Below are 18,996 nucleotides of genomic sequence, written 5' to 3' on the forward strand. Positions count from 1 at the left end.
CAGTGATTACTCTACATTCTGGAATAGCAAACACTTTCTTGCAATATTTCTAAGTAGTTTTATTTTGTTCAAATGTTTACTGTTCCTCCAGTTTATGTTGTTTTCCGACCGAATTTTCTAATTTGGGGGCAAATATGAACCATTTTCCGTGAAATTTTGTCTTCCCAGTACAAAAGGATACACCATTTATCAACTCGACCATGTGTCTTGTCTTAAAAACTGATCTTTAGGATATAACTTATACAAAACTGAGCTACATTCATCTCGCGCGTGACGTTTGTTGTTCTCGGTTATGGGAGCGCCATCCACCATCAGAGTATCCGCATACCCGGCGTGATTTACCTACCATAAAAACTGGGTCCTTTTTTTACTTTAATGAATCAACAACAGTTCCAGACAACAAAGCTTCGTGACTGTTGTTTCGATATTCAATGATGTTGCTCTTTGGCCATGTTAACTAAAGGGGAAGCGATAAATAAAACTGTTGTCGAGGATTTAAATGTTATGAAAACTAAATGATCGTTGTGAATGAAGAATATTTGAGAACAATACATGTCCTGCCAATTGATGTGTGGAATGTCAATAGTATCCGTCATCGTAACATTCATCGAATCTTGTGTTTGATTTACATCGCTATGTTTAGTCGTTATTATGGATGAAATTTGTTTAAAGTTAAAAATGTAACAATTAAACCTCTGTATAAATGTCACCATATGTTTGTATTTATTGATTTAAGGTTCTTTTAGCAGGCACATGGGCTGTCTGCACCCCAGTGTACGGTCAAATACATTTTATGATAAAAAACAAAGCCCTGAAGGCACTGAAGTTTTTCGCTATTGCATAATCTTAGACGCAACTCAGTTTTGAAAATTATGTTAAAGCTTTATATCGCAAGTTCACAACCCATTCAAATTTATAACGGGAGTGTCTTAACGCACAGGTCGAGTTGTGTGTGCACTGTTTGTCCTCATATTTATGTTATAGAGATAACTAAGACAAAATAACAAAAATATGTCTCTTTTTCGCAATTGGTTGCTGCACTGGCAACCATCTTTAGAATTTTGGTTGCCTTGCTAAAGAATAACAAGCCTAGAATCATGTACATGTTGTGTTATGTATATCGCAAGTTCACAACCCATTCAAATTTCTAACGGGAGTGTCTTACCGCACAGGTCGAGTTGTGTGTGCACTGTTTGTCCTCATATTTATGTTATAGAGATAACTAAGACAAAATAACAAAAATATGTCTCTTTTTCGCAATTGGTTGCTGCACTGGCAACCATCTTTAGAATTTTGGTTGCCTTGCTAAAGAATAACAAGCCTAGAATCATGTACATGTTGTGTTATGTGTATCTAATACTTTATTTATTTTCTTTATCAATATTTTGTATATGATTTTTTTCCATGAAAATTTGATCGTCTTATGGCCAGACCATGGTGTTGATCCGGATCACCGAGTGGATGAAAGCGTTGTCTTTATATTGAATACATTAAGGTCATTCATTGTGAACGTGTGTTAAAGAGATGGTTAATTAATAAAAGGTTTTTTGCCTACGAACATGCGGAACCAGCAAGCATTTGATAATTATTATGTGGTTATACTTGAAGCGAGCTTGTAGCGACGTATGCATTTTGTTTTAAATTTGGACTTTATACTTATTTTTCCCACTACATTAGTTACAAACAACACTGATCTATTATGTTTTATTTATTTAAATAATGGCACAAAGTTTTACAATATTTTCCGACTAAATTGGTTTAACTCTTTTTCATAGTTGTTTATTCTTAATGTATTGCTGATCTGAATTTAACTGATCATTTGCGGTAAATTGTGTTGCCTTACAGGCTCCACATTATAATGGATAGTTTCATTAAAAAAAAGATCCCGACAAAGTAAACAATGAAAAAAGGGAAAAAAATAATTGATAACGCCGATTTGACATTTTAAACCAAACACCAGCATGAGCTGTGGTAAAATTACTCGCATTTCGCAACACAGCTGTACTTTAAATATAATGTTAACCAATGTTTCCAAATACCTCTCTGTTGCGATAGTGTGACTTTCTCTTAGATTTCCAATAATGCATGAGAGCCTTGTTGTGGGAAAACGGGGCTTGATGCATGTGCGTAAAGTGTCGTCTCAGATTAGCCTATGCAGTCCACACAGGCTTATCAGAGACAACTCTTTCCGCCTACACTAGATTTATTCCATAAAAGCGAAAAAAAAATCGTCCATTATAAGCCTGTGTAGACTCCACAGGCTAATCTGGGACACCACTTTACGCATTTGCATTCAATGATTAAGCCCTTTTTTCCCAGAGCAAGGCGCATGTATTATTGTACACTGTGTGCAATGTCAAAAGAACCACTGAATTATGAAATAAACCTGTAAGTTATACATGATGTAAGATCTGACAGTTTATTGAACTCATTCAATTTGCAAGTCTGAAAACATTAAAGGACCTTTTCACGTTTTGGTAAATTGACAAACTTAAACAATTGAATAATTTTGAAATTTCTGTTGTTATCGTAATATTTTTTCATACTACGAGGTTTGCTTATATAAAGTATAAAATACATTTCTCATTGTATGACCACGGACGGCCGAGTGGTCTAAACGATAGACCTTTATTCCAGGGGTCAGTGGTTCGAGCCCAGTTGAGGGTAAGTTTTTTGTTGTTTCTTTATTTGTTTTTTTTTAATGGAGCTTTTAAGATCCAATGTTTACATTTATCAATACTAAGCATTTAATGACAAACTGTGAAAAGGTCCCTTTAGATGTTTACTTAAAAATGCCAAAAGGTAAAAATTTAGAACTCATTCGTTGTTTATTTGATTTAAAAGTGATTTTGTTTATTTGCCTTGTCAGTGAGGTTACTTTGAAGTTATTATCACTTTTTTGAAATCATTAATAGAAAAGATAATTTAAGCTTCATTTTGGGAAAACAGGGCTTAATGCATATGCATTAATTGTCATCCCAGTACCAGAGATTCTCTTTTAACGAAAAACACCATAAAATCAGAGAGTGTCGTCCTTGATTAGCTTGTGTGCACTGCACAGGCTAATTAGTGTGCACAGGACACCACTTATTGGCCATGCATTAAGCCCCGTTTTCCCTGAACGCAGTCAATATGTACAGATTTCAATGACGACCTGGCCAATGTCGCGCACAAGCTGTTAAACACTATTGATTACATTCACACACTCACTGTCTGCAGTGTACCAATGGTACAACTAAAAATGGCATTTGGAGTGCGCCTTGCACACAATCGAGTGAATGCGAATCAGTTGTTATAGTGATTCTTGTGATTTAAGCAGTCCTGAATGTTTTTCCACTCAATTGTTTAGATAAAATTACTCTATAGGAATGGACAATGTGAACCATATCTGTAAATAAGCAGTTTGACAGCTTTTCCGCTGCGTTCACATTCATATTTCACTGGTTCAAGCCCTGAAAAAAGGTTATCTAAATAAACTTCTTTTGATTGTCAGATAAAAAAGTTGGACAAACATTTCGCCAACTAATTAGTTTGATACGTGATATACAGAGGCGAACCTGGTTGTACATGAACGCGGTAATATTTCGATCCAATTTTATTAAACCAGAATCATGACACACATACTTAAATGTTTGATATACGAGCATATGAGTCGCGTAATGAGAAAACTGGACATAATGAATGTGCGTATAGTGTCGTTCCAAATAAGCCTGTGTAGTCCGCACAGGCTAATCCGGGACGAATCTTTCCGCCCAAACTGGATTTTCGCTAAGAAGAGACATCATTTAAACGAAAAATTCCACAAAAAAAGTGGAAATCGTCGTCCCTGATTAGCCTGTGCGGACTGCACAGGCTAATCTGGGATGACAATTTACGCACAAGCATTATGCCTAGTTTTCTCAGAACGCGACACATATATTCGGAAGAAAAAGAATTTACATTCAACGATAGGACTACCTCAGTTTGTACATCTAGCATGTGTTTTAAAACCATAAACAATCAAACAAAGCTTTAAACATTCAGGTGCTTTTGTCTTCCATTATTATATTGTAAAACTTTTCCTTATTCCAGGTCTTCCAAGTAATGTAATCACTTTCAGGTGTTCTATTTTGTCGTTTCAACATAGCCTGGCCAGTAATTTTTGTACTACTCTTGTTCCCTATATTTTTATAATGTCTGCTAAATGATTTCTAATTATTTTAATATATTGAAAAACAATTGGGCGATATATTTACCCATATTGCGTTCACACAATTATGGTTTCATGTAGAAAAGTACCTCAAGGAATAATTATATTAGCTCCATATCAAATTACCTTATGTACGAAAATCATGTTCTTTGCTGCGCAAAATATACTCGCTAATCAAATAGCAGTGTCGGTTTAATTAGTTATTTCGCCAAAATTATTGTAATGTATTACACGCAAAACCTAACCCTGATGAATTTCAATGTATGACATCATAATATATTACACTTAATATTTATTCAATACGCAATCCGATCATAAATAAATGCCTTTTAACATAACCATAGTTTCGACAACGGAATGTTGTCATAATATAGTTTACTGCACGTTCGACAATCATCTACTATTTTAGTATAGTAAAATCACGAATACAATATCTAAAAGAAAAGCGTCCCTATCAGAATGCATAATACATAATATATCTTCCATTATGATTATGATAATGACAACAGTCAAAGTTCTAAATGTTAGTCGAACATTCATATGTGTCGTCATATCGATGTAAATGGATGCGAATAATATTCATGGCGAGAGCAATGTGGCCTTCTCTCCACGCGCACGTGTTTTGTTATTTAGGTGATAATAACAGATATAAATATCAAACAAAGTGGCGTTAATGTTTGATGCCTATCGATGTTGTCATGTGGTATTTACATCATCACTTGTGTGGTATACATGCGATTGAGTCACTCTAAACCTATCGATAAAAGAGTTCAAGTTTCAAACAACATTCAGTCAGCTTTCACACCGCTCGATGCATTTTTTTTATAATGTCATACCAGTTGATAAAGGTCGGCTTATAGCACCTTAAAGGGACTGTCAACCACGAATGACGAAAAAAGAAAAGTTCTAAAATACCGTATTTTTTTACAATTATTAGTTTATATTGATTAAAATATCACGACTGGTATATTACATTACTTGAAAAAAGTTCATATTTTCGGTATATTCGGTAATAAAATTTCGCGATGTGAAATCTAAAGTACATCGCAAAAATAGGTGACATAACGATATACACACTACAAATAACGCAAGTAGATTGATCATTTTGTATATAAAATATAAACAATTCACTACGCATGCACAATTTGAATTCCTGGGTTTACCACGTGACGATGATGATCAATCTACCGGTACGTGCGTTATTTATAGTTAACTGGTAGTTACCTGGTAGACATACCCAGTAAGATTTATTACCGAATATACTGAAAAAATGAAAGCTTAACAACTTTTTTCAAGTAATGTAATATACCAGTCGTGATGTTTTAATCAATATGAACTAATAATTGTAAAAAAAAAGTATTTTAGAACGTTCCTTTTTTCGTCATTCGTAGTTGACAGACAGTCCCTTTAAACAGCGAATGTTTTGATAATGTCACGTGCACTGTATGCGTTTTGTCACAAAAAGGTACCGCTTGGGTGTCTGTTCCCCACATTCTCCTGGGAATTTTGAACAATCATGTCGACTTATAAAGTTGAACTTATTTTGACTGTGGCGAGCGAAACCGATCTGAAAACTGTAATTGAAAGAGCAACGGAGGATAAAATGGCCTTCGATGTGATGGGAAGAGAACTTCGCTTCCAGGACAGTGACGAACTAAAGATGTTAAAGGAATGGTGCGAAGGCCAGGGAATCAAACTTATTTAAGGTATGTTAAGATTTATATTCTCTTTATTATTTTGGTATATTATAGGTATGTATCAATTCTACGCATTATGACGGTACGCACCGAACTTAAGCAACTTTGCGTTGCGTTGAAATGACGTTAAATCGACTATTATTTAATAAAAAAGGACGTTTCCAACCATGCAAATATTTTGACATTATTTAAAGACAGTACATCTTGGTGTACATATAACTTAGGATTTACATGTATATGTTGATATAATTACAGTGTACATACTTTAGTTAATACCACACTGATCACGGTATCTTAACATTCGTAGTGCGAAGTTCTAGTTATTCATTTGAAAACGCGTCGTTTAGGTTCATTAAAGCATTCATTGACGAATTGAAATTCACGCAATTGTATTCCAATATAATTTTAACAATGCATCAAACTTATTGATTCATAATAAGGACATATAGATATGCTTTGTGTGGTAATTACTAATGTATTTAGCATTCCATTGACAATTGCAAAGTAACTTAATTCTTATATAGATTTCGAAATGAGGTAAGTGTGACTTTTCTTCGGACATGCATAAACAATCATTATGATTGTACTTTTTAAGCAATTTCTTAATTGAACACAGTTCTAGGTAGCTGGTAAAAACAAATTTCGACGTAAAATAAGTTCAATTAAAGGAAAAGAAAATATGACAAAATGCGAACTACTATTCTGTTTTTGCACAAAATAACGTTGAAATATAACACTTGTGACAACAATTCGATCACGGAAAATCCTATCTTAAAACACTTAAATCAGTAGATGTATGAATTCTAAATAGCAAAGTCTATGACATCTTTTTAGGCAAAACAAAATGCTGTTCATCTCACCCTCAATAATTTATTTTGAGAAACACGAAATGGACCAAATTAAATGAACGCACGCAAATATTTTCCTGCAGACGGATAAAGTTTCTTGTCAAAATAACATGTTGGCACAAATCTATTAAGTCACACCATGTGAATAAGATGCAACGCATGGCATCCTCCTTTTAATAATCCACACTGCAAGTTCATATAAATTATCGTATTTAAATTAATTATGAATGTTAGAATTTCATAATTACATTAATTTACAGAGTTTAAGTTTTCCATTATTATATGCTTTATGCAAGCTTAATTTCATATAAACCTGAAATGCAAACATGCAATTATGTTCGTAGCGCAGAACTTGCAAGTTTCTCCAGTTTTGTGCGTAACCTCTATAAGAATAGAACAGATTCTTTATTCAGGCAATCAGTCGTGTACATAGTACATTGACATTGTTGTTATGGAACGAATATATTAACTATTATTTTTTTTAAATAATGTAGACTCCTCTGTGAAATATAACATTCTTAGTATTTCAAACATATCGTATGAAGCAAAACAAATTAAACGTAAGATTTACATGTCTTACAACAAAGATGATCAGTAAAATCACTGATCCAAAATACATCGTTTTTTTATCAATTTGACCCAAACGAACGCCTCGTTCGAATACAATCGCAGGCGCAAGAGCATCATATTTGTTCTTCTGTTGCTTCAAACGTTGTGTGCACAGTGTTTTCATGTTTGAGATAGCTTTCTTTGTATATCACTCTCATATGCACCAGAATATGAATTAAGGACCTTCCAACTCTAAATATGTGCTTTGTGCTTTTTGCTTATCAACCTTATGCTAACGCGTAGATATTTTACTAAATTCAATTCAATGTCGTTATTATCTCATATACAGAATATATTAAATAGTAATATTACAGACAGTGAGCATGTCACATATTACATAAAAAATATACAATAATCAATTACAATATATACATGTAATGTAACATACAATATAAAGTGACAACGACAAAGTAAGTTGCACAAAGAGAAATCCCATTAAACGTTACCCAATATGGGGACTAAGGATGCTGCTGCTATTAACCCATTCATGCCTAGCGTCCGGAAAAAAGGACATTGCAAACAGCGTAGACCCAGACGAGACGCCGCATGATGCGGCGTCTCATCTGGGTCTGCGCTGTTTGCTTAAAGAAATTTATGTAAGAAATATTCTAAATATAGAAATAAATATACCAGACACCCCTACTTTTGGAAATAAATTGATCCAATTTAGAAGGATGGGAGAGTCCACTGGGCATAAATTGGTTAAAGGATCACAGATACATCACTGGCAAATGGCAACATTCGTGTACGTATCTAAACGCAGTTTTTATAAATTATTCATCATCTTCATTTCTTAGGTAAGGCGACACAGGTGCTCCGAGCAAGCGCTGGGAAAAGTGTGTGGTGTCTGTTGCTATAAGCTGCGCGATACAACTTTCACCTAGTCTGGATATACCGTATATGAATTTTAAACGGCTCTCGGTATTTGCCGCACCGTCGCTAAGTTTATAAACACTTGCGTCATTGTAAGGGGGTTGCACATGTGTGACATATCTCTTAATACTAAAATCTTTGCTATCAATTTTGTGAATTCTTAGCAGCTGAACAATACAATTACAATATTACAATATGTAGCTTACCATCATCTTTCTTTAAAGACTGATGATAGATAACACATTACAATATTTTCATTTTCTCAACTTCTGTAGACACACTACCCATTTCAACTCCATTCCAACACTTTGAATTTCTACTAAAGTTGAATATTCATTTCAGTATGTTACTGAATAGCAAACATTACAAATATCTGTTCATAAAGACTGGGCTCATCTGATTAAACGCGAACGATTTATTGACCCTCTGCTGCAATACTAGCCAGAGTGGTCGGTTAATGGGTTCATCGCGATTTTCGACATAACAGTTAAGGGTTCCTAAACACAGAGGAAATGATGTTGCTCATGCACATGCCTGGGACTCAAGGTTGTTATAGAATTATAGTCGCTAGATGAATATAAGGTGGAAGTCGTTGTTTTTTTAAACACATCATCGTTTGCTTACAATGTCATTAATTCACTGAATATATTTTACAGCTTGTATCATGTGTAAAGTTTAGAGTTGTAAGTTACGTAATATTTACATTATTATTTGTTTCCAATGCCATTAAAAACAAAGTCTAAATATTAGTTTTACTCCGGAACACAATATTCGATTGGTTTTTCCAAGATAAAGTCTCGCGCGGGAGGTATAAATAATGCTTACATGTACAATTTGTGTGCGCTATCCCATTGTAAACCTTGTCAAGTTTAACCTTTGATAAGTTAAACATTAAATTCATGTTTAAACTTTTCAAACACTATCTTAGTTTAAGTACAATTCTGAAGAATTCCTAAATGTTTTAAAAGTCATATTTTACAAATGATGCTTTTGTGAAGATAAAACACGGAAATCAGTTGTAGTACACATTAATTGCTAGCATTGAACTTGTAATATTATATAATCCAGCTTCATCAATATGCGCCAGTAACAACGAAGGATTGCACATTTACTATGAAAGAATAAATCTTTTTTTCATTCTAAAAGAAAACGTTTTCTTGTCAGAGTCTTATATTTTGAGGGCATGATCATCTGCGGGCGCTCGAAAATCTGTTCCTGCCCGAGTGCGCAGCACGAAGGCAGGAACGGATTTTGAGAGCGCCCGCAGATGATGATGTCCGAGAAAATGTTTGCGACCGAGTAACGACTCATGTTCAACGTGAACGAACTTTATACATCTGTATACTGCGACCACTCTAGCATCAATATTAAACAATCCGTGCCGCTAATATAAGACACCAGACAAACAGAAATATAACGATTTTTACAAAGAATACAGAAAAAAAAATAAAAAAAATTTAACTATTACTCTCATAAACAAACAACATAAAACATATTGACGGTTCATTAAAATATTTTTACAATATAGTCTTCATGACGAACAAACGCAACACCACTATTTTGCATTGAATCAAACACATACACAAACAGTAATACAATGCTCAGATATATGCATGTAGCATTTACCACAATTCATTGTAAAATATTAAAGTTACCTTGCGTATATATGTATATCAAAAATCAAAATGAAAAATTACGTACTCATAATAATAATAATAATTTTATTTGTGCACATAATAAAATACTACAATCCATATAAACAATTATTAACAATACAAAAATATCACATATATTTACAATCATAGAAAATAATACATATATATAATTTTTTTTACAATTATCTTCGGATTTACTCGATTGTTTCATAAGTTTAAGGACACGAACCCGTTTTTTAAGCTTAAATATCGAGTGGCCACCAAACAGTTTCATAGATTGTCTCAAATGAATAAAACAATAATTCAAAGAGTGAATTACATTGGATTAACGTTCATTTCATATTAAAAGTTTTGCTCTGTTTGCTTCAGATTCCGACATCAACTATCAACCGGCAAAATTTGACGACGGACATGGCAAACCTGGCAGTCGACAATAGGTATTTCAACTTCTAACGGCACAAATCGACGACGGACCTTCGCATGGCAAACCTGATTGGTGGATTTATGCATGGACTTTTTCGACTCCCAGTCCAAGCGGATATATCGAACTTAAGTTATTGACACATACTATTACAATGTGCAAATACACCATGCACGAAATATTCTAAATCAGTTACTACAACTCAACTCAACATAGACAGTTCTTTGATGTATGTATATTTATAGCTAAAAACGAAGTCTGAGAGAGAAAATTCTAACGTAATTTGGACATTTTTATCAATGTGCAACTGTGCAAAATATTTCGGATGTTTCTATATCTTAAAAATGTTTTTTTTGCCGTGATCGGTGGAATTGTGACATTAATAATGGATAAACCTAGTATCATATTCATCTGTTAAATATCAGCTATATAACATATATAACATGTAATATATATGAGTCGCGTTCTAGGAAAACCGGCCTTAATGCATGTGCGTAAAGTGTAAAGTGGAGTCGGCACAGGCTAATCTGGGACAATACTTTTCGCCTACACTCGATTATCGTTTAAAAGAGACCTCCTTTAAACAAAACATTCCATACACGCGGAAAGTGTCATAAGTGTCATGTCTCATTAGACTGTGCGGAACGCACATGCTAATCTGCGACGACACTTAATGCACGTGCATTAAACCCAGTTTTCCCAGAACGCGACTCATATATAACATATATCAACTTCAAACCATAGATTTTTGATGTTGAACTTTCTACAGTAAATATCTATTGTCGACTGTCGCTTGTACGCTAGTTAGTGTAAAAGTTATCTTAAAGGCAACAGACTAGATTTTACACCTGGGAGAGGATAAATGTTTATAAAATATCCTTGCTGGAAGTTTCAAGAAAACCTTGCAACTATAACCTAATTTAACAGCTATATAATATCTATCAACTTCAAACTAAAGATTTTTGCTATTGATCTTTCTACAGTAAATGTATATTGTCGACTGTCGCCTGTAAGCTATTTAATATAAAGGTAGTACTGAAAAGTATGTCCCAGTATAATATATCTATATTGTGTGTTTGTTTGCATAACTGATATTTTTTCCTATTTGTAGTTTAGTTTCTTTTTATATTAAACTTTTATCCAAAGACGTTCTTAAGATCTTTGTTTTTTATTTTGATGATGATTAGGTTGTTGTTGATGATGATGATGATACTACTGCTGCTGCTGCAGCTGCTGTTGCTGCTGATTATAACGATTATTATGACGATGATGATGATGATGATGATGATGATGATGATGATGATGATGATGATGATGATGATGATGATGATGATGATAAGAAGGATGAGGAGGATGAGGAGGATAAGGGTGATGATGATGATGAGGTAGAGGAGGAGGAGGAGGAGGACGAGGTTGATGATGAGGAGGATGATGAGGAGGATGATGAGGAGGATGACGACGATGATGACGATGATGATGACGATGATGATGACGATGATGATGACGAAGATGACGATGATGAGGATGATGATGAGGAGGAGGAGGAGGTTGAGGATGAGGATGATGATGAAGAGGATGAGGATGATGAGGATGATGAGGAGGAGGAGGAGGATGAGCATGATAATGTGGAGGAGGATGATGACGATGATGATGATAATGATGATGATGACAATGATGACGATGATGACGAGGATGATGAGGATGATAATGAGGATGATGAGGAGGAGGAGGATGAGGAGGAGGAGGAGGAGGATGGGAGGATGATGATGATGATGAGGAGGAGGATGATGATGATGATGATGATGATGATGATGATGATGATCTGATGATGAGGATAATGAGGAGGAGGAGGATGACGATGACGATGATGATGACGATGATGAGGATGATGATGAGGATGATAATGATGAGGATGATGATGATGATGATGATTACGATGAGGATGATGATGATGATGATGAGGATGATGAGGATGATGATGATGATGATGATGATGATGATGATGATGATGATGATGATGATGATGATGATGGAAATACATGAGGAAATAAACTCGCTTTGACAAGATATAAAAATTAAACACGTTTTCAATAGGACAAGCAAAATGAATACATTTGTATTACATATAATTATTTCAGGTTTTACCTAGTCTTCATTTTAAAGGCATTGCCTGATTTTCACATTAGAAAACATCTGGTTTTAATACCTAAAATATACCATCAGGAACTCTGGCTACCGTTGATTCATCTGATCAATTTACAAAGCATGTGGCGCAATTTTCGGTTGAACTAATTGACTTTGATAATAAATCTGACTGACACGAAGTATAACGGTCGTCTGAGCGCCCATTATTTAGCACCTCAGATTGAACGCTATTTAAAACCTCCTATGTCCGGTATTATGTCGACATTTCAATGTTATTAAAACTGGAGTTTTCTTAGAAAAGTGGCACATCCCGTGTTGGCATGCGGCTTGAAATTTTATCAATGTGAATGTGTCAAAACTACTGTTATCTTCAAAGTTCTCCCGGAAGTACACTAATGATCCTTAAAATTGACCTCAACATCGCGTTACTTTGTACCGCTAGACATCTTAAAATATAATGACATCTAAAACAGAAGACATTTCATTGTGTGCAAGTTTTCATTGATTGTATTTGATTATCTTAAAGCCTTACAAGTTGAGTTGATATTCAGAATATGCAAATATAAGATTTGTAAGTATGTGTTCGTTATTGGGTTTTGAAACCTATACTGATGTAGGAAATCTAACAAGAAAACCAACGTACTGCCCAGAAAACGAGAATGAACATGCTGACGGACGTTATTTTTAGAAGTTTCGATAATAGAACTAAAAGGACAGGTCTTCTATATGTATAGCCTCGTTTAAGTATATTGTGGTATTTCATTCATGTAATTGATTCGGTAACGTCCTCATACGAAGAGCAATAACGACATATTGAAAATTATAATGTTTATTCTTGTATTGCTGTGTTGGTTTCTTGTTTCTAATATCTGTAGAAAGTGTTGTTCAGATAATGAAGATTGTGCCCGATTTAACGACACGCAAAGGTCATCATGTCATAAGGCTTTACTTCTTATACGTTCTCAAGGTCAAATTATTGTTTGAGCATGTTCCAAAATGTGTCAGTGTATGCGAGCATTTAGTTCTACGTTCATCATACGTTAGGCATAAGCTTGATGCGCTATAGTGATGCTAAAGGTGCGTTATTTTAATTTATCTCTTCGATCCCCTACGCATTATGGTATACATGTATATTTGCAAATTTAGAAAAAAACATACTGTTTAAACCAAGTGCGCCTCTCAAACGCTTGTTTACGTCACAAACGGTCGTAAACGCTACATTGATTTAAGTTCATATACGTTTACACACGAAAATTATAAGCATTTCGTATAAGCTGCCTTTACGCAAGTCATACGTTATACAAACTCGAAAGATGTGCGTGTAAGCAAATTTCTAATATTAAACGCACATACAATCCTCTCATACGCTATAGTGTGACTGCATTGAAATATTTTAAGTCAATACAACCAGATGATAATCATAACAACCATGTCGACGCTACAAACATTTATAAATAATGTCGCAAAATGAGAACTTCGATGGTAGCAATCAAAGTTAAACTTTGCGCAAATTATCTCAACTAAATTTTAATTAAGTCAAGAACCTGTGGTCTTTTTTACGGATGCTGCCACCAGTCCATTTGGACAAATTTCCATTTAACTTGTACACTAGCCGAGCTAGTAGAAATTAAATAAAGTCATTTGTTTCTACAACTACAGTTTATTTACATTATAAACACGTATTATTTTAGCATTTTCCAACAAAAGTCAAACATTAGACATTTAAATCACAAACGAAATATGTTAAGTTTAGATACATTCCAACAACTCCAGGAAAACATCCCAAAAGCCCCCAAAAGCCCCCCGGTATACCGTAACTCCACCGGCACTCACCGTGGCCATTCCGGCATCAGACCCCGGCAGAGCTACGGCAACGACCCGGTTTGACTCCGGTCGTCGCCTGTAATGCCCAGGCGGAGCCCCGGTGAATGCTGATTCGCCGGTGGCGTCCCGGCAGAGCGCCGGTTTACCGATGTACCGTAGCAATACCGGGACTCTGCCGGCATTCATCGGGGCTCCACCGGGGCAACACCGGCGACAAGCGGGGCGTTGCCGTACCTCTGCCGGGGTCTGTATGGGCCTCGGTAGAGGTACGGTGTCGTCCCGGTTGTTCCCGGTGCCGTCTCTGTTGTCGCCGGTGCCGCTCCGGTCGTTGCCGGTCGTTGCCGGTGATTCCCGGTTTGTCCCGGAGGTGTTAAACGTTTTAATACTTTGCCGGTGGAGCCCCGGTTCATCCCGGTCGTCCCCGGCGCGGGCCCCGGTTCATCCCGTTAGATCCCGGATCACGCACCGGGGCCCGCACCGGGGCTCCACCGGCATCATAGTGAGACTGGGCCTTAAATGTAAGTTTTGTGTTGGTTTTTTTCTACATCAGAATAAAACTCCCTTTTGGGTTTAGCAACAATTGCGCAGGATGTAAACCAAGCGTGAAATCTTTGAACATTGCGGAACTTTCCTTTATTAATTCTAAAGTCACTCGAACGATATTGTATATTCTGCAAACACACATAAACTACTTATAAGGTTGATTCACCAATGTACTTTTTAGCATTGACAATGTTGGTAACATAGACTTTTTACCGGGTATATTATATTTTTTATACTTGAATTTGGAGAAAATGTGGATTTTACGGGGGACTTAGCGGGGATTTAGCCTGTTTTGAGTAATCACGTAATTGACTTACATGTATCATGTGAATAAAAACATTATAGTAGGTTTTAACATCTTAATATGCTTGGTCGGATTGTTTAAGTTTTAAACTAAAGAAGACAATACGAAAATGTGACCAGCAAATTCTGAAGACTGCTTCACTATTTGTACATACAATTTCTTATCTGTTTAGTATAATCGAATACAGATCAGTAATTTTGTAAAAGAGAATTGTGCGTTTTGTCTACATCAATGTTTGCATTCAATATTGACAGTCAATTCCTTAACATTTGAGCAGTTTTCTGGGTACAAGAAACGCCCATGCTATTAATCTGATGTTATCAATTTGATAGTGATTGGCCCTTCGAGTTTAATGGTCAGACTGCCCAATGAGATAGCGATGAGGCAACATGCTACAAGCTATAAAAAGCGATTCCGTTTCATTTCTGTGACATGTGGTGAGTGAAAATCTTTTGGAATGGCAATGCGCACGTCGGAAAGACAAAAGAAAACGTATGTAGATTTAAGATTATGTTCTTGAAATGTTCTTTTGAATGACAATGTTTTTTTTTTCAAAATAACATTTTTATACAAATATCGTTAATTGTTCGAACTTTTTGACAAGTTCTTGTGTATGTATAGTAACTGTACAAAAACAAATATGCTTGAACCAAGATAATTAACTTGATTATGTAGATCACCGAAACTTAAAAATGTATAATTATGCTTGGTTACTTATAGGCCCACCGGGTCTGGTGTTGTCTGTTTCGTTATTTTATATAACTTGACTACTATTAAGTTTATACGTATGTCACAAAAATAAACAATAACTTGCTTATTATCACCACTTCAATACCAGTATCATCATCTGGTACAAAAATAATTTAAGAATAATTATAATAATAACATTCGATGTGTGGGTTGAGAAATTCCCTTGGCTTCAGATTGTTGAATCTGGTAGCAGTTATAGACTTGTTTGCAAATTTTGCAAGAAGATGGAACAACCTATACTTCAATTGAATATGTACTAGATGTACCGGTAGGTAAGTTTTTGAGAAGCTAAATTAAAGAGACTTTTTCACCGATTTTGGCATATATTGAAGTTTGTCATTAAATTATTTCTATTAATAAATGTAAACATTGGATCTAAAAAACTCCACTAAAAAATCAAGAATCAAGAATAAAATTAAGAAAAAGAAAAAAAAGTAACCCGCATCAGGGCTCGAACCACCGACCCCTGGAGTCCTGGAGTAAAAGTCTACCACTTATACCACTCGGCTAGGGATGCTCAAAAATGAAGGATGCATTTTATTCTTTATATAAGCAATACTCGTAGTTTCACAAAATATAACAACAAAACTCTCGAAATTATTCAATCGTTTCGCGTTGCAACGCTTTATAATTTTCATGTTTTTAAATCGTCAAAAGATGCATATAATGGCTATTTTAGAGCACAGTAAATGTTCAGTATTACTGTTTCCTCACAAATATCATAACCTACAACGAAAATTTGCGAATCTGAAGCAATTTTTTTTTAATTTTGTCAATTTACCAAAACGTGAAATGGCCCCTTTAATGTTTCATTGCAATGCGTAATGAAAAATCCTGTTTTGTTTATGCCGTTTTACTGAGTCTTACTCAAAAAGCGCTTACTTAATTTGGTAACGTGTTACCAAGCGTGTATATGATAACACATGCGAGTCAAACAAAATGACGTCTCAAGGCAGACGAAAAGTTCCGCTTATATAAAAACGTATAGATTCCCTAGTGGTAATAAATCTAAATCCGGTGGCGAATCAATTGCAAAGGGCATAGTCAATGACAGTATTAACTCCATGTTTTGTTCTGTGGACATCTGCGGTAGTATTTTAGTCTGGACTTTAACAAAAACAACTTATTATAATTTATATTCTGTTGTTCAGTGCAAACTAAGATCAGTATCAATACGTTTTCGTGATGTTGCATTTTCGTAGGCAATTAGCATGTTGGCGACTCTTGTTCTTCGTGAACAGTTTTCGAAAATTGCTAGTTATATAATATTTTCCTGCAGTGCTCCGTTAATGGATATTCGGGGGTAAATTACGCCCGAAAACTGCGGTCGTACGCCCATTTTTTAAACCGTGGAAGTGCCTTGGACGTCCGATAATCCGCATGTACGCCGTTTGATAATACAACAACAACAACAACAACATTTATTAGCTCTTAAGCATATCCTTTTTTAGCCAAATGTATAATATACACGTGTAAAGACATGGATAATAATAATTATGAAAATAAGGTATAATTATGAAAACTATGCAATGGGAGAAGTTAACAAATATTTTACTGATTTATAACATAAGATATGTTCCTTTAACATCGATAACTCCAGTTGGTAATAAAATAATGTAACAAAGAATACACTATTTTGCAAAATTAATTTCACTTTAACATTGATACGTATCAGTACTCATCGAATTCTGAGAAAAAAAGTATACTTAGATTAATTATATTTGTTTCTAAATTGTTCCGTAAACAATTCGCATTATATATGCATTTTGAAAGATTTATGATTTATTTTTTATTTTGTGTTCTCATTAAGTTTGATATGTTAAAACTTATTTAATTTTGGCCATGCTTGATACTATTACTTTAAATCTGTTTTTCTTATATGTTTGTAATGGCCATATTAATAAGAAATGGTATTCACTTTCTACGACATTTAGATTACAAAATTTACATTTTCTGTTATCCCTAGCAATATTGTGATATTGCGGTATCGACCTCGTTCTATTTCTAATCTGTGTGATGAAAGGCGGAATTGGAGTTAGTGCTATCTAAAAAAAAATGCACAGGACGTAATAATATCAAGTAAAGCTGGTCATTCACACTCCGTTAACTCCGCCCACGAGCTACTGTACTGTACACGAGGAAATTGTATAATTATTAATTATACAAACATATCCAATGAAAAAATCAAATAACATGGCTATAGTCTTGTAAAATTAACAATTATAACTGTTTGTCGATTATTACGAATTTCATTAGCATTAAAATATATTAAGCGGGGTTTATAATGTCTTTTTTATTTTCCGACTGCATTAGAAGTCAAATTTATTTAAAGTTTGCCAGCTGGCTAGGTTCTCATTCTGAGAACCTAGGTTCTCATGAGAAACCTAGTTTCTTGGGATTATGCGTCGAACCGCTTGCCATAATTGTTTGTGATGTTTTGCTGTGCATCATTAAATATCACAGAATATATTGTTTTTGCGGTACTGTTATCACTCGATCTAAGTAGGTTTAACCAATATTGGAATGTATGTAATTTGCGTGTTATTAATAGCGGGTATCGTCCTAATTCTCCATACATTCCGGCTGATTTGTGGATTATTACTTTTAAGATTTTCGAAGTAGTTTTTGTATGTATTTTTTTCGATTTCTTTACCCTTCGCAAATCCCCACACTTCTGCTGAATAGTGTAGGGCCGGTGTGACTAGTTTATCAAATAGGTTTCATTGTTCGCGTGTCGAGAATTAGTTTTGATTTATAATAGTGAAAAGTCTATGTAGAGCTATATTTCCGCGTTCTGCTAGTGTTTGGGCTGTTCTATACCAATTAACATTCTTAATGTAACATTTATAGTTTGATACTAAAAAATCAACGGAAATTGCGTGAAGTATTTCATAAAATAAAGTTTACAAATACAAAATCAATGTTCCTTATAGCAAAAGCCAAAATTTCAAAAGAGATGTTTTCTGGTAACATGGATGTCATTATATTTTGTAACAAAGACGAATTAATATCGAACCCACAATTCTTCAATAAGAGTAAACCGGTTTTAAATTGTTCAATGTTTTACTTAACAAAAATGTACATCAAACGAATGAACTCGCTGGCGTAGTTTGCGTACCCGTCGTCCCGTAAAGGTTT

The 18,996-nt window shown here is 34.8% G+C and overlaps 1 protein-coding gene and 1 long non-coding RNA gene across 5 annotated transcripts in view; one reads left to right on the plus strand and one right to left on the minus strand.

Annotated features, from left to right (window-relative positions):
- LOC127845307 (phospholipase A2 group XV-like) overlaps positions 1 to 18,996 on the minus strand; it is a 62,317-nt gene that overhangs the window by 32,541 nt on the left and 10,780 nt on the right. The gene's annotated exons all lie outside the window — the stretch shown is intronic.
- LOC127845308 (uncharacterized) lies at positions 2,487 to 11,443 on the plus strand. The gene is made up of 3 exons (XR_008033172.1): positions 2,487 to 2,664; positions 5,655 to 5,895; positions 10,241 to 11,443. It is a non-coding gene; the product is annotated as an uncharacterized LOC127845308 (long non-coding RNA).

The sequence above is a fragment of the Dreissena polymorpha genome, chromosome 9, assembly GCF_020536995.1.
Source record: "Dreissena polymorpha isolate Duluth1 chromosome 9, UMN_Dpol_1.0, whole genome shotgun sequence".
Taxonomy (NCBI): domain Eukaryota; kingdom Metazoa; phylum Mollusca; class Bivalvia; order Myida; family Dreissenidae; genus Dreissena; species Dreissena polymorpha.